Source organism: Dama dama, chromosome 20 (assembly GCF_033118175.1).
Source record: "Dama dama isolate Ldn47 chromosome 20, ASM3311817v1, whole genome shotgun sequence".
Lineage (NCBI taxonomy): Eukaryota > Metazoa > Chordata > Mammalia > Artiodactyla > Cervidae > Dama > Dama dama.
The window spans coordinates 31,166,411-31,183,480 of NC_083700.1; the positions used below are offsets into that span (position 1 = coordinate 31,166,411).

Below are 17,070 nucleotides of genomic sequence, written 5' to 3' on the forward strand. Positions count from 1 at the left end.
TACAAAGCAGAGAATGAATGAGGCTCAGAGCAGGGGGAAAATGATTTACCCAAGGACAAAGATGTAGGAAGGGCCAAGTATTCAAGCTGGAATTCAGATCTGATCCTGGGTCCATATTGCGAATCTACCACACTATGTTCCTCCTACATTCCACTGTTCAGGTCCTGACCGTTCATATCTGAACCATCCTAGTTTGTTTTCCTAACTCTCCTACCATCTACCCTGAATGCTGCTTATAGTCACAGTCCTGAAGTGCTGCTGAAGTCCTGACCAACTGTAGGACCTGCAGAGCCTTCCTTTGTATTTATCAAAGGTAAAAAGCAATTATTGCTCATAAGTAGCACTTGGCTGTAGATTCCATGCTGTTTTCTAACGTGTTGAACTGTTACTGAAAACTTTTTCTTGCATGAAACAGAGGCGGAGTGGGTGAGAGGGAGAACTACTTGGAAACTTTCAGAATCTCATCCCTCAGGACCCATTCCATTACAATCTAGGTTCTTCATTTGCAAAACAAAAAGCTGAACCACTGAGGATAGTAAAGAGAATTAAATAAGGAGGGGTGAGGGGAGGAGAGGAGGGCAGGCTTCCAGTGCTGGTCAATGTTGGTTTACCTCCATCTGACTCGACCTCCCCCCAAAATCTCTAAGTCAGGTGCCTTGACCCATACATTTCTGCTACTTCTCAAAAGTCTCGGACATCAAAGGCACTCCATGTTTATTCAATTTGATCACTTCAACAATATAGGGTCCTGAGGATAGTTCAGGTGAACTTCTAAGTATATAATCGGCCCTTCAGAACCGTTAGCTATAATTATATTTTGTCCCAAACCCTCACCGTCCATAAAAATTTGGCCTCTCTGCAGTCTCATTTCTTCGTATTTCCAACACACAGATCCTGTCGTGGGACCAGTGTCGCCACCGTCTGACCAGCTTTCTCCCGACTTCTGTGTTCATACCCACCATTCATCAAATGTAAAAAAGTTCCATAAATTCTCTCATCAAAATCACCAAAAGCCCTTATGAAGTTGCCTGAATTACTGTTGCCATTTCAGAGAGCAGGAAGCAGGACCTGAGGATTTGAGTGACTTCCCCGAGGTCACTGAACTCAAGCAGCGAGGCCGCAGCCCGCGCTCTAAACTGCCGGCTTTCAGCCTCTTCCCGGGACCGAGAGGCACCCGCATCCATTCAAACCCCGCCCAATCCCTCACTTCCAGTCAGCTCCCTGCTTCTCCGCGCACCATCGCCCCCCACACCTGAGTCAGGCCCCAGGCAGGACGCCCAATCCATCCTTGGCGGTTTTCCCCTTTTCTCCGCCAGAGACTAAGGGTGAGATCGACGCTGGTGTCCCAGATGCGAGTAGGTCACCCCGAGGTCCTCCGACGGCGGGCAGAAGGGGAGACTCCGCAGAGGAGCGCGGCGATAAGGTCCCTGCCGCATAGCGGGGGCGCGGCGCGCGGGTCTTGCCGGGCCGCGGGTCACGTGGCGGGGAGCGGGGCGCCAGCGCGCGCGAGCGAGAGAAAGCCAGTGAGCCGGCGCGCGCCTGAGAGCTGTGGAGGCGCGAGTCGCGGTTCGGGTGTAAGTGTAGGGGGGAGGGGGCGGTGGCCGTGAGGGCCAACTCCACCCCCCTGTGCGCATGCTCCGGCCCCGGGTTATAAGGCAGCCTCGCGGGCCCGGCCCGACAAAGTGCTGGCGAGCTGCTACGTGACTAGCTGGGCGCGTGGGTGCCCGGACGAGCGAACTAGGCAGCCGGCGAAGGACGCGACCTGGACCGTGGGCCCAGCGAAAACTCCAGCCGCGCCGCCGCGTCACGCTCACGCTAGGCGCCGCGAGCCGCGCATAACGGTTAGTTGGTAACGGCCGGTTGCGTGCTTGGCGGAGAACCCGCGGTGCCCTTGCTCCTCCGCGTGTTTGGAGGGAGCCGTGGGGGAGTGGAGGGCTTGGTCTCCGAGGGAGGAGGGGGGACGGCCGGGCTGGGGCTTAGGACCGCAGCAGCCACGTGGCCTCGGAGCGCAGCGTTGCTGAAGGAGACCTTGAGGCGCTGGGGACAGCGCCTTTCTCAGCAGCGCTGCGGCCCCGTTGTCAGGTGCGGGCCACCGGCCTGGCCGAGGAGTTGGGTCGTGGTGCCGGTGACCTTGGGAAAGTCGCTTCCCCTCTAGTCTTAATTAGGCTCTTAAAGAGATGCTTTTGATCTGGAAAAGGGACGACGTGAGGTTGACTCACGTGGTGCCTTCAAGCTGCTGGCCGCGTTCTCCGAGGGTAGGGATTCCGGGCGGGAGTTATTTTGGACTCGTGGCACGCCCGCCCCAACCTCGGCCAGCCAATCCTTGTCCCACCTGGTGACTTGCGGCAGTGGCTCGAGGGAGCTGCAGTCACCGTAGCCAAGACGTGACTGCAGGGTTTGAGTGGATTTTGCTGAGGGAACACTGCAACTGGCAGACTCCCGGAGTGGTACTGACGGGAACTCTTTGTCATTCAACCTGTGGCTGCGGAACGTCCGCCGCAGCGCCCTCACTCTGGGACTTTAAGGCGGCCCTGAGGAGAGGAGTCTGAAGCATAGCATTACACTTGGTATGATGCTCTCTTTTTGTTCCAGATACATACTTTCTCCCCACGTGCGTTTTAACATTTCATTTGTCATGACTCAAATGCGACAAGCCGTTGCCAAAATTAGTTTGTAATTAATCTTAACCGCCAAAAAAGTGCTACTTGAGTCAGATTCCTAGTGTGCTATACTTGGCATCTGCTCTGTCATAACTAGTTTTGAGACTTGTTTTTCCAAAAATTATTCTGGTTTTGAAATAAAATGTGGACATTTAAGTGTCCTGATAAAACAAATGTGGGTATAGTCACTAGGGGAATATGATATGGTGAAGTCTGAATTGTGAGTTTTTTAGAGTGTAAGTAGGAATTAGCCATTAATAAGCAATTTTGATGGCTGCTACCAGCCCAGTGAGGTGATGCAGAGAATATGTATTTTAGTGTAGTTTTTTAGTTAGGCACTAAAAATACCCATAAGTCCGATTTTTATGCCTTAGGGTACAATTTTGCCTTCAGGTTGCCATAGAGAAAATATATATTTTAAGACATCTAGCTCTTAAAACATGTATTGGGTATTATTTAAACAAAAGTTGAACTTTAGTAATTAATTCAGGGATTGGATGCTGTTCTTTCATTGGACTGCAGTAACCCTTCTTAAAAATGCAAGTTAATGGTCTGGGGAGATTTTTATAGCTGAATAGGTTTAAAGGTTTAGTTGTAAGCTTAACATAATAGGCTATAACATACCTAAACAGATTAAAAAGGAAAGAGAATCATGTTACCATAGGATGAACCAACTGATCAGTGTTTAAATAGTTTACATATCTTTTGACGTTTTAAATATTAATTCATATCACTCCAGAAAGCTAGTCAGTTTTCCTTATTTTATAGATTAGGAAACTGTTAGAGAGGTTAAGTGACTTCTCATCTTAGTTCTGAAAACTTCAATGGTTAGGTGAGAATTATGTAACTTTTGACTCCCATTTAATGAGCTCAGCACTCCTGAGCTTTCTCTAAAAATTATAAATATAGGTATGAAATGTGTGTGTCTGTGAGAGAGAGAGAGAGTCACTCAGTCGCGTCTGACTCTTTGCGACCCCATGGACTGTAGCCCACCAGGCTTCTCTGTCCATGGAATTTTCCAGGCAAGAAGACTGATTTTCTTCTCCAGGGGACCTTCTCGACTCCGGGATTGAACCCCCAGTCTTCTGTATTTCAGGTAGATTCTTTACCATCTGAGCTACCAGGGAAGCCCTAGATATGAATTATCTTATGCCAAAAAAGTTATTTTGAATAATTAGTAACTTCCCAAGTTATACTTTCGTTCTCACTGTGTTTTCCATCCACTTCATAATATGCCTTCCTGTGAAGGATTTAGGTCCCTGCAGATGTCTACATGGCCTGTTGCATTTTGTTAGAAAAAAGGATTAGGAAGATGGGACCTGATTTGTTATTGGTCCCTGGTGGCTCAGAGGGTAAAGTGTCTGCCTTCAATGCAGGAGACCTGGGTTCGATCCCCGGGTGGGAAAGATCCCCTGGAGAAGGAAATGACAACCCACTCCAGTATTCTTGCCCGGAAAACCCATGGATGGAGAAGCCTGGTGGGCTACAGTCCATGGAGTCACAAAGAGTCGGACACGACTGAGTGACTTCACTTCACCAGCCACTAGGATTCAGCAAGAACAAATTCTAGCCCTGGAACTTACCTGGTGGTCTAGTGGTTAAGACTCCATGCTCCCAATGCAGGGGGCCCCGGTTCAATCAATCCCTGGTCAGGGAACTAGATCCCACATACTGCAACTACGAGTTATCATGCCACAACTAAGACCTGGTGCAATCAAATAAATAAAAGTAAAAAAAAAAAAAAAGACTCCGTACTCCCAATACAGGAGGCCCAGGTTTGATCCCTGTTTAGGAAATAAGTTCTAGCCCTATCATTCCTGGAGTTTATAGTCTAACTGGAAAGCATAATATATATTATAAATACGAGAACATGTACTCTTTATAAACAACTATTGAGTCTGTAATAGATGAAGTAGAGGTTCCTGTGGGAACAAATACTGTATTATGTAGGTGTGAAACGACTCCCAGCTTAGTATAGAAGAAAGGTAGGCCTCTCCGAGGAAATGCTATTTAACTTGAGACTTGAAGGATGAATAGGAGTTAGCTAAAGCCAGACAGTAAAAGAGCATTCCAGATCTGAGTACTGAAGCTGCAGTCAGAATACAGGGTACATTAGAAAAACTTAAAAGAGTTTTGCTAAAGCATAAAAATAGAGCACAGAGAACACAGAAAGATGGGAGTTGGAGAGATGGGCAGTATCAGATAATGAAAGGCCTTAATTAGTCATTTTAAGGAGTAGAGAAGGGACTAAGTAAAAAGATTTAAGGAAGTGCTCTTGAAGCTAAATGAATGAAGTTTAATGGTTATAAATGGGGCTGGGAATGGCATGATCAGACTGAATTTTAGAAGTACCACTCAGATTACAAAGTGGAGAACAGGTTGGAGGCTTCTGGAATTTTGTGAGATCACATTGATAGACAAGATGGACAGTAGGGGGAAGATGGAAGAGAGAGGGAAACCGACAGGATTCAATGATAGACCATATGTGGGAGACTGGGAAAGCCAGAGAAGTTAAAAATATTTCCCAGGTTTCTAGCTTGAGCAAATATGAGTTTGTTTTTTTTTCTCCATCTACCCAGTATGGACATTAAGAGGTTATGTGACTAGCCCAGGCTGTTCAGCTTGTAAAGATTGGAAATGTCTTTTTGCAGTTATTCATAGTGATTTTTTCTCCTTCTATACAATTTATTATGGCAACTTTCAAAACCCAATTGAAGTTTCAAACAGCCATTAATGTTTCCTCTGTACTCCTACCTACTTCTCTTTGCCCCCATTAGATTATTGTGAAGCAAACAGATACAGGTATTTCACCTGTAAATACTTCAGTATATCCCTGGAATATATAACTCTTGGGCTTCCCTGGTGGCTCCATGATAAAGAATCTGCCTGCCAATGCAGGAGACACAGGTTTGATCCCTGATGTGGGAAGATCCCACATGACGCAGAGCAATTAAGTCCTTGTACCACAACTATTGAGCCTGTGCTCTAGAGTCTGGGAGCTGCAACTACTGAAGCAGTTAGGCTCTAGACCAGGTGCTCTGCAACAAGAGAAGCCACCGCAATGAGAAGCCCGAGCACCACAACTAGACAGTAGCCTCAGCTTGCCACAACTAGAGAAAACCGTGAAGCATCAAAGACTCAGCACACCCAAAAATAAATTTAAAAAATTTTAAAGTAACTCTTCCTTAAAAAAATAGCAAGATGATATCACCAAATATCCAAGCAGTATTCAAATTTTCCTAAACTGTTTCAAAATAATTGATCAGTTTGATTTGAGATCCACATAAAGTCACACATTAGTTTTGGTTGGTATGTCTTCCCTTTTTTCTTATTTTCCTCTTAAGTTGTTTGCTGAAGGTACCATGTTATTTTTTCTGCAGTTTCCCTCATTCTGGATTTTGTTCAATGTGCCCCGCTGGTATAGATTTAACATGTCCTAGTTTAACATGTTCTATTGTATTTTCTGTAAACTGGTAGCTAGGTTGAGGTTTGATTTCTGAAAAGAGGTATGGTGCGGTGGAAAGGGCAAATACAATTCATGGGTGATGGTGTGTATTTCCATTGGGGGGCATATGATGTTTGATTGTCCCTCATACTGCTATCTTGATGGCCTAATTCTGTTATTTCATTGGTGGTTTGCAAATGGGAGTTTAATTCTAACATTCCTTCTTAATTAAAATATATTTATTTGGCTGTGTTGAGTCTTAGTTGCGGCACTTGGGTTTTCTAGTTGTGGCATGCAGGCTTAGTTGCTCTGAGGTATGTAGGATCTTTGTTCTCTGACCAGGGATCAAGTCCATGTCCCCTGCATTGGTAGATTCTTAACCACTGGACCACAGGGAAGTCCCTCCTTCTTAATTGAGTAGCTAGAATACCTCTACAAAAAAGAGTTAGTTTGAATAGGAAGGGCAGGTTAAAAATTTATGTGCTTAATATAATATCATGAGTGAGAGTGAAGTCGCTTAGTCATGTCTGACTCTTTGCGACCCCATGGACTGTAGCCTACTAGGCTCCTCCATCCATGGGATTTTCCAGGCAAGAGTACTGGACTGGGTTGCCATTTCCTTCTCCAGGGGATCTTCCCGACCCAGGACTTGCCAGGTCTCCTGCATTGGCAGGCAGATTCTTTACCGCCTGAGCTATGAGGGAAGCACAATATCCTATCATATCATATTATACCATATAGATTGCAACACTATCTTTTTGGAGAAATGTATTTAAATGTACCAAGGTACATTCTCTTTGAAAGCCAGTACATACTTTATTAGAATGTTTTTTAGCATTTGTAGTTAATGTTTCAAATGGCTTTTAGTATTTGGAACATTTAGAATTTCTTTTCTTAAATTGGCAGGGATTCTTTTGGTCTTTGTTCTTTCTTGCAGAGCTTATCTGTTACCATAGGTTGAAGGAATTTCTGGTAGAATCACTTACTACCAAATCTAAACCTCTAGCTGTAACCAGATTACAGGTTTTAAATTCCTTGAGGACAGGGATTGATTACTCCAGGTAGCCAGGCTTAAAATCTGAGTCATTTTAATACTTCTCTAGTGGGCTCCTTCCCTACCAAATGTACTTAAGTGCTAACCCCTTCTTCCCTTGGTTATCTCTTATGTTCACTTTTCCCCATCCCACCCCAGCCCTAGTTTAGGCTGCTGTCATTATTAGATTAGTACCATGACCTTTTAAGTTGTATGTTATTCATCTTTTAATTTGCCCTGAAAAATTTTTCTCCATTCTTTTTTCCTCTCTAATTTCTTCTCCTCCTCCTCCTCCCTCTTCCCCCTCTGCTTCCCCTCTTTCTTTTTGGCTGTAGGATCCATTTCATAATGGATTTATGGCAGAAAGACTAGAATAGATGACTTGTGAGCTGTGGTGTCTTGCAGAGAAGTGATTAAAAGAGCAGTTACAATCTTATTGAAATGGTGGTTTCTCTTCTGAGGTACATTGTGCACAATAACTACATGAGTTCACATCCACAACAGTGTTATTGGTTGCATGGGCTGAGTCACTGAAGAGTGCTACTGACCATTTATGCAGAAACAGTGGGATCTAGCCCCTCTGGTTGTCTACACTAACTACTCATAACATTGAATCTGATTAAATACAGTGATTAAATACAGCCTTCACATAAAGGCTATATATAGGCTATATATAAAGACTATATATAAAGGCTTCATATAAAGGCTTCCTCAAAATATACAGGCTGTGTAAGCTTCATATTTGATCATTCATTGAAAAATATTTCTTCCCTCAGATTTTGCTCTTCTTATATAAATCTTGTGTAGATTATTGAATGAATGAAGACCGGATGACACTGTTTTAGTGTGTTGTTCTGGATAATAACAGAGCTTTTGTAAATTGTCTTATTGAGCTTTTGAAAACCAAAGCTTTTACTTTATTAACTTTCTCTTCTATCCCCCAATCAGGTTTTAACCTGAGAGATGCAGGTTGATACTCCATGTTGGATGGAATTCAAGGAGGCTATGAACTTGGTTGGGGAAAAACTTTTCATTGACCTCTATGTAAAATTTAGTATTTATTTTAACTGAATGTACACTTCCCATGTGGCTCTAGTGGTAAAGAACCTGCCTGCCAGTGCAGGTGATGTAAGAGATGTGGGTTTGATCCCTTGGTCAGAAAGATCCCCTGGAGGAGGGCATGGCAACCCACTCCAGTATTCTTGCCTGGAGAATTCTATGGACAGAAGAGCCTAGCAAGCTACGGTCCATAAGGTGACAGAGTGTCAGACACGACTGAAGTGACTTAGCACATATGAATGTAGGCAGAATATAGTAGTATTGGCAGTCCCTTTGACTTTGTCATCAATAGAAATCATGTATCTTCATATCATGATACACTGGTCGCAGCTCTCTTGAAATTGTTTAAATTTATTACTGTGGTTATTAGACTTACTACCAGGTTTTATATAATTTATTAGTTTAAAAAGCACATTATTATATCCAGTTTTAAGTGTTTTGACAGTAATACCTTTGTATACATTCAAAAACATTTTGATAAGGGCTTCATAGTTTTTATCAAACTGCTAAAGGAATCTGTGGCACCAAAAAAGCTAAGAACTCCTGCTCCTAACTCCTGTACTTCTGATGTGAGAATGAAGTTAGCCAGAACCCGTGATGCAATACGACATACAACTCATGATGTCACAGTTAAGTAAATTTTTTGGCCATTGACTTCTGTGGACTAAATCCTAAATCCTGACCTCACAAATGAGAGGAAACAAAGGGGGAACTGCAGCTATGAAATTAAAAGATGCTTGCTTCTTGGAAGAAAAGCTCTGACCAACCTAGACAGCTTATCAAAAAGCAGAGACATCACTGCCCACAGAGGTCCATATAGTCAAAGCTATGGTTTTTCCAGTAGTCATGTACAGATGTAAGAGTCAGACCATAAAGAAGGCTGAGTGCCAAAGAATTGATGCTTTTGAATTGTTGTGCTGGAGAAGACTCTTGAGAGTCCCTTGGACTGCAAGGAGATCAAGCTAGTCAATCTAGAAGAAATCAGTCCTGAATATTCATTGGAATATGAATTCCAATTGGAGCTGGAGCTCCAATACTTTGGCACCTGATGTGAGGAGCCATGGACACATGGAAAAGACCCTGATGCTGGGAAAGATTGAGGGCAAGAAGAGAAGGGGATGACAAAGGATGAGATAGATGACTGGATGGCATCACTGACTCAATGGACATGAGATTGATCATACTCCTTGAGATCGTGGAGGATGGCATGCTGCAGTCTATGGGGGTCGCAAAGAGTCAGACATGACTTAAACAACTCGACTAAACAACAGTATGCTAAGGGAAAATAAAATGACTTTCACAAATTGAGACAATAATTTTCACTTGTATTCAGGAACCATATGTTTAAAATTACTGTCTCCATCTCCTAGAGAACTACTTGATGTAGCAGAGGGCAGAGAAATGGCTTAACAATTACCTATTTCTAGGAAAATAAAACATTCACTTGAAAAAAAAAATTCACTTGAAAAAAAAATTTCACTTGAAAATTATGTATTTCTAATAAAGGAACCGATTATTATCTTAGAACATAAATTTATATTGTCAGCAATTAAAAAGGCTATTTAAGTTTAATTATAGTATAGTTTGAGGTAATAATGCTGAGTTTTTTGATACATCTTTAGTGTCTAGTCTTAAAAAGCTTTGCAAACAAACATTTGAGAATGGTGGATAATGCTTTAATGCCAAAGAGTACTCAGTTTTAATACTCTTATGTAGTTTGTACTAGTAAGACAAGTAAGAAAGCTAAATTTGAAAAAAAAAAACACTAAATTTGGTTCTTTGAGATAATGAGGGTCAAAGGTAGCACAGTAATGTTCAGACTCAATTCAAAGGATATTTACTAAACAAATATGTATATAATAACTTACTAAAAGATGAAGAAATACATATTTTAAAATATGGCTTGATACTTCTAGGGTGAAAATAAAGCTATGAAATGAAATGTCAGCATATCACTTTGTTGCTTCTAGGTTTCAAAACTTTTTTTTTTAATCTGAAACTAAGTATAGTGTTAATTATCACTGTGAGTGAAAAGTTCAACTCAGCCTTTTGCAAGAAAAGGAAAAGCTTTCTTTGTTGTTTATCTGTTAATAATTTGTAATTCTCCCCATTAAGCTTCAGAATACTGGTAGTGAAGTAGAGTCTAACAGAAATACCATTAATTGTATTCAAATATTCATTTATATTCAAAGTGTAACATAAATGACACTGTTTTGACAATATGTCTATTTATAATTTTAACTCAGTCCACTATATTTCTTCTTTAGATTTTGGAACAAGGTAGGTCATATAATAATAAACTGAAATGGCCCACTTAGATATTGATTTGTTGAATATACATTTGTAGTGCTGTAGAAAACAACATATAAAGGTATTCCGAAATATAGCCTGAAATTCTGCCAAGCAAAACCTGCTTTTGGAGGACACAGCCTCCAACTTTCTTAGTCTGCTGGAATCAAGTGAAAATGAAGCATTAAAGAAGACAAAATCTGCTGTAGTAATAACTCAGAAAGTGAGACTGATCAGGTGAGCTCTATGTGCTGAAACAAAATACCTTTTCTGCCTGTGTTTCTTAACACAGAAAGCATAACGTTCCAGAAAGCATAACATCACTGGAGGATTCTTTATTTCATATTTTTCCCCCACTATCAAAAACTGGGAAAGTCATGTTCTTTGAATCCTAACATCATTTGGTCATAGCGGAGGGATTAGTTGGTGGTTTTGTTTTGTTTTGTTTTTGTTTGTTTTGCTTTGCACCCAGCTTAGTTCTCTCACTAGGATTCAAACCCTGTCCCCTGGCACTGAAAGCATGGAATCCTAACCACGAGACTGCCAGGGAGTTCCTTAGCTTTTTTAAAAGTTGAAACAATAGCTTCTGTCTTTAATTCAAGATCTATAAAAGCACACACCTAAGCTAATGAGGGAAATAGTTACTTACAAAGAAACAAACAAATATGGGAATTATTCTCTTAGTTTTTTTCAGCATGCTAGCCAAGAAGCATTGAGTTAAGATGTCATAGAGGCCACTAATTTCACATGGCAAGGTATATTCAGAAAAACAGTAATGATATTAGTAGACTGAAATAGAATTTTAGCATTAAATAAACTTATAATTATGGTATTGTTAATGAAAAGTAATTTCATTTTTGTAAATTTCTAAATGCTTCTGTCACATCAGTATGTGGATTTGGAACACAATTATGCTCCTTTCTTTGCTTTTGCTCCTGAATTGATCTTTAAGGTATACTAAAGCATTGGTGCCTCTTGTGAATATCAATTTTAATTATGTCTTAATAAAGAATTGATTTTACTAACTTAAAGCTTTGAAATATCCATGAGTTCTTTTTTGTTTTTTAATCAGCAAATAACTGTTTATTTATCCCACTCCACTTGTGGGATCTTAGTTCCTTGACCAGGGATTGAACCCTGGGCCACAGCAGTGAAAGTGCAGCATCCTAACTACTGGCCTGCCAGAGTATTCCCCCAGAGAAGTTACTTTCTAATCTTTGGACATCCTCATTTGCCTCCTTATCCCCATGCGTAAGCCCCAGTGTTAGAGTATTAAATTAACGTGATCTCATGGTTTTTTGTTTAGGTAATTATGCTGCTATTTTCTACTGAGGTGGGGTAGTGCCCTGCAAGTTAGGAATTTGCAGTGAAAAGTAATAAATGAATTTGTCGGACTTCCCTGGTAGTCCATTGGTTAAGAATTTGCCTGCTAGTGCAGGGGACACAAGTTTAATTCCTGATCCAGGAAGATCCCACATGGCGTGGGGCAGCTCAGCCTGTGTGCCATACTCCAGAGCCCATGAACTGCAACAAGAGAAGCCACTGAAATGAGAAGCCCTCAAACCCTCACTCCGCAACTGGAGAGTGCTTGCACCTAGAGAAAGAAAGCCTGCAAGCATCTGAAGACACAGGGCACAGCCAAAAATAAATAAATAAGTATTTTTTAAAAAATGAATTTGCTGCTACTTTGAGTAGATCTCCACCTTTACCCAAAGATTTTAGTTCATGCTCAGCCCTAAATTAATCTACAGACTTTTATATTGGAGCATTAGCTTCTTTTTTAATGTAGAAAAAAGTGTTATTGTCTGTCTAAAGTAAACTTTACCATTTTTGACATACTGTTCTCAGAGTTCTAAATATTAGTGTGATTCTTAGTTTGAAATGCTTTTGCCAGAAAATACAATGAAAGATTGAAAAATAGCCTCTTTTATTTTTTACAATATGAATTAAAAACCTTAGAATTTTGTAGAAATTCCATATAACAATCTATATGTGTTCAACAATAGGTGATTTTTTTTTTAAAGTAAGGTACATCCACAGAATAGAGTAACACTATTATTTTTAAAAAATGTTACAGGGAATTCCCTGGCAGCCCAGTGGTTAGGACTTCATGCTTCCACTGCAGGAGTATGGGTTCAACCTCTGATCAGGGAACTAAGACCTTGCATGCTGCATGATGCAGTCAAAAAAAGTGACAACTAGGCACATATCAAAAAATGCTTCAGATATTGAACAGGAAAAGCAGGCTATAAAGCATGAAATACAATCCCATGCTTATTTTTATCCTTATGCATGACTATCCTAGAAAGAAGTTTAAGAGAATTTACATTAAATGTAACTAACTTACACGAGGGCTTACACCAGGGCTTCCCTGGTGGCTCAGCTGGTAAAGAATCTGCCTGCAATGCGGGAGATCTGAGTTTGATCCCTGGGTTGGGAAGATCCCCTGGAGAAGGGAAAGGCTACCCACTCCAGTATTCTGGCCTGGAGAATCCCATGGACTGTATACTCCATGGGGTCGCAAAGAGTCGGACACGACTGAGCAACTTTCACTTTTAACTACATGAGGATGATAGAATGACAGGTATTTTTAATGTTTCTAGTCACAGTTAAAGTGTCTGCCTGCAATGCAGGAGACCCGGGTTCGATCCCTGAGTCGGGAAGATCCCCTGGAGAAGGAAATGGCCAGTATTCTTGCCTGGAGAATCCCATGGAGGGAGGAGCCTGGTAGGCTACAGTCCATGGGGTCGCAAAGAGTCAGACACGACTGAGCAACTTCACTTTACTCACTAGTCACATGTATATCTTACAGTTTTTCTGTAATAAGCACATATAACTTTGTCATTTTTTAAAACTTTGCTGCTTTGTGTTTTCTTTATTATAATAAGGCAATGTATGTTCATTGGAACAAGTCAAACAACAAGGATGTGGAAAGAGGATGTTATCTCCTCTTCCCAACCTCCAACCATTGTAAAGTTTTATGTATACTTAGAACATATTTATTTAGTTTCCTTAATTTGTTTACCTGTTTATTTTCGTTCTTCCCTGGTATCTAATCTCTACAATGGCAGGGACATGCCTGTCTTGTTTACTGCTTTTCACTGGGGGCACTCAGATTTTACTATATGAAGGCAAAAAAGTGGTGTGTATCCTAATATAACGTTTGTTTGTTTGTTTTTTCCTAATATAACTTTAAAATGATTATACAGTCCTATGATTCATAATTTTGAAAGTCTTAATTGCAATAACAATCAGATGAAATTTGATGATTTAGCATATTGACAATTGATCCTCTTGGGATCTAATGACCCTAAAATCCTGCCTTTGAAAGAATCTTTATTAACAAAGTATGCTTTTTTTATTGCATTAATAAAAACTAACCCTTGTTCTTTGGGATGATATAGTTCATAAAGTTATACCACAGTTTATTCTTGGATAGTAGCAAGAGTGAAATGGGCAATAATTACAGTGTGGCACACAGGAAATTGTTATAGACAAGAGGATTTAATCTGCTACTATAGATTACTTTTCATCTTGAATGGTATATGTAATAGCTAATGAACTTCATGTTTTTCTTTTTGAAGTCAGTATCTACATATTATAAATATACACACATAAATAAGTTTAAGTTTGCATGTTTGACCATTTGCAAATATGATCAGCTTCATCAGTTTTCTGTACTACTTATAAAGCTTTTATCCTGATAAAGCTTTTATCCTCATTTCTAAAAGATACAAGAAAATTCAGATTCACCTTTGTAAAACTGGGTCACTATAGCAATATCAAAGAGCTACTATAGAATATTAATATTAAACACTGTTGTTTCTGAAGAATTGATGCTTTTGAACTGTGGTGGAGAAGACTCTTGAGTCCCTTGGACTGCAAGGAGATAAACTAGTCAATCCTAAAGGAAATCAGTTCTGAATATTCATTGGAAGGACTGATGCTTAAGCTGAAACTCCAATACTTTGGGCACTTGATGTGAAGAACTTACTCACTGGAAAAGACCCTGATGCTGGGAAAGATTGAAGGCAGGAGGAGAAGGGGACAAGGATGAGATGGTTGGATGGCATCAGCGACTCAATGGACATAAGATTGCGCTAGCTCCGCAAGTTGGTGATGGACAGGGAAGGCTGGCATGGTGCAGTCCACAGGGCTGAAAAAGAGCTGGACACACTGAGCAACTGAACTGAACTGAACTGTTGTTTTTTGACTGAGCCTGGTTTCTTCATTTTCTCCCTTTCTTGATTAGCAAGTGTTTGAACCTGCACTTTGGAAGTCAAGGGAGGTCTCAAGGAGGCATCACTTCTCAACTTTGGGTAACATATCAGAGACTATACACAATCATTTGAGGAAGCTGACCATTAAACTTCCTTTTCCAACAACATATCTGCTTAAAATTGCTTTAGATAAAAAACCTGATTCGTAGGATGATCTGATCATGTAAATAATTTTTAAACCCATAAATAATTAGTAATGAATGTTGACATTTTGGAGAATTATAAATATGTGTTAAACTAAAAGCAAGATTTAGAATCAATTTTCATGTATTCTGAAGCATTCTAGTTAGGAAATAGTTCATTTCTCTTCAAGGTTGTTACGTATAATTTCTTATAATGTTGGTTGGGTTTACCTTGAATGATGAGAGATTCTTAAAAGTTCTTTATATGCCATTTGGTCAAAATCATGCATTTCAAAACTGCTGAGTGTTGGCGTAACCAGTTACAGTAGTATTTATCCTTTTGAAACTGCACACCTTGAACCCATACATATCTCTCAGATGGGACTGGAACACACAAACTCTGGTTTAGGACTATAAAGAAAGCTGAGCGAAGAATTGATGCTTTTGAACTGTGGTGTTGGAGAAGACTCTCAAGAGTCCCTTGGACTGCAAGGAGACCCAACCAGTCCAAACTAAAGGAAATCAGTCCTAAATATTCATTGGAAGGACTGATGTTGAAGCTGACACTCCAGTACTTTGGCCACCTGATGCAAAGAGCTAACTCATTTGAAAAGACCCTGATGCTGGGAAAATTTGAAGGTGGGAGGAGAAGGGGACCGCAGATGGTTGGATGCCATCACCAACTCAATGGGCATGAGTTTGAGTAAACTGCAGGAGTTTGTGATGGACAGGGAGGTCTGGCGTGCTGCAATCCATGGAATCACAGAGTCTGACACAACTGAGCGATTGAACTGAACAAATCCACAATCTCTCAGCTGAAACCATATACTTGGCCTCAGGACTTAATGAAACGCAGGTTCTTTATGTCTCTGCAGAAGGAATTCAGCAAGAGGCAAAGCAATTGACAAGAAATAGATTTAAGTATAGGATGCTTGGAAGGATACAAGCCGGTAGGCAAGAGGCTCTGCCCCAGAACTAAGTGGGAAAACAGTTTTATTTAAGGAGATGAAGTGAAAGTTGCTCAGTGGTGTCCGACACTTTGCGATCCCATAGACTATACAGTCCATGGAATTTTCCAGGCCAGAATACTGGAGTGGGTAGCCTTTCCCTTCTCCAGGGGATCTTCCCAACCCAGGGGTTGAACCAGGGTCTCCCGCATTGCAGGCAAAATCTTTATCAACTGAGCTATCAGGGAAGCCCATTAAGGAGATAAACACTCCATAGACAAAGTATGGGCCATCTCAGAAAGTGAGATGCCCTGGGAGATACACACCCCATAGATAGAATGTGGTCCATCTCAAAAGGCAAGAGCAGCCCATAGAGTGTGGGCTGTATCAAGAATGTGAGAGCGGGCCCCAGGAGATGGGGTGTTAGTTTTTATGGGCTGGCTAAATTCACTATAGGGGAGGATTATTCCATTGTTTTGTGGGGAAGGAGCAGGAATTTTCAGGAATTGGGCCACCACCCACTCTTTGATCTTTTATGGTTGACCTTAGAACTGTCATAGCACCTATGGGTGTGTTCATGTAGCATATGCTAATATGTAACAATGAATCTGTAAGGATGCTCAAGGTCCATGAAGTTGAAACTTCTACCATCTTGGGCCTGATCTGTTCTAACCAGTTTTTGTCCTGAACAGCCATGACCTTGTTTTAAAAGTTGTATCCTGGGAATTCTCTGGCAGCCCAGTGGGTAGGTGCTTTCCTGGCCGGGGTTTAATCCCTGGCCAGGGTTTAATCCCTGGCCAGGGAACTAAGATCTTGCAGGAGGAAAAAAAGAAGCATATGCCCTGTCCCCATCCCCCTGTCTCATTTTCTTTGGTGCCTTCTGCGTGTTTGTAGTTTTTAAAAAGTTTGTTTTGATTTTCTTTATTGTATTCCATTTCAAAATAGAAAAGGCAAAGGAGGTTTCCTAGACCTTGAATCTTGCAGTCTACCTTGGGGCAAGTCGTTCTGAAAGCCATGAAGCTGGACTGGGGGCCAGTTATAAAGAGCAGTAGATTGGCTACTTTAACATCAATAGCTTCAGTTAATCAGCCTTTCTGGATTTGAAAGTTTCTATGTGAATTTGAAAGGTAAAACTGGTCTACATTTAGTAACAAATTCTTTTCGATAATTGGTTTTAGGTACTTTCTGCTCTTTTAAGTTCACATCCAGGCCATTGTCATTTTAGGAAATGACAA

At 41.0% G+C, this 17,070-nt stretch overlaps 1 protein-coding gene across 1 annotated transcript in view; it reads left to right on the plus strand.

Moving 5' to 3' along the window:
• The first annotated feature begins 1,569 nt into the window (after positions 1 to 1,569).
• The window catches only part of SLC16A1 (solute carrier family 16 member 1), a 32,726-nt gene continuing 17,225 nt past the window's right edge, over positions 1,570 to 17,070 (plus strand). The window contains exon 1 of the mRNA XM_061121124.1: positions 1,570 to 1,841. The gene's annotated coding sequence lies outside the window, so the exon portion shown is untranslated. The remainder of the gene's footprint in view (positions 1,842 to 17,070) is intronic.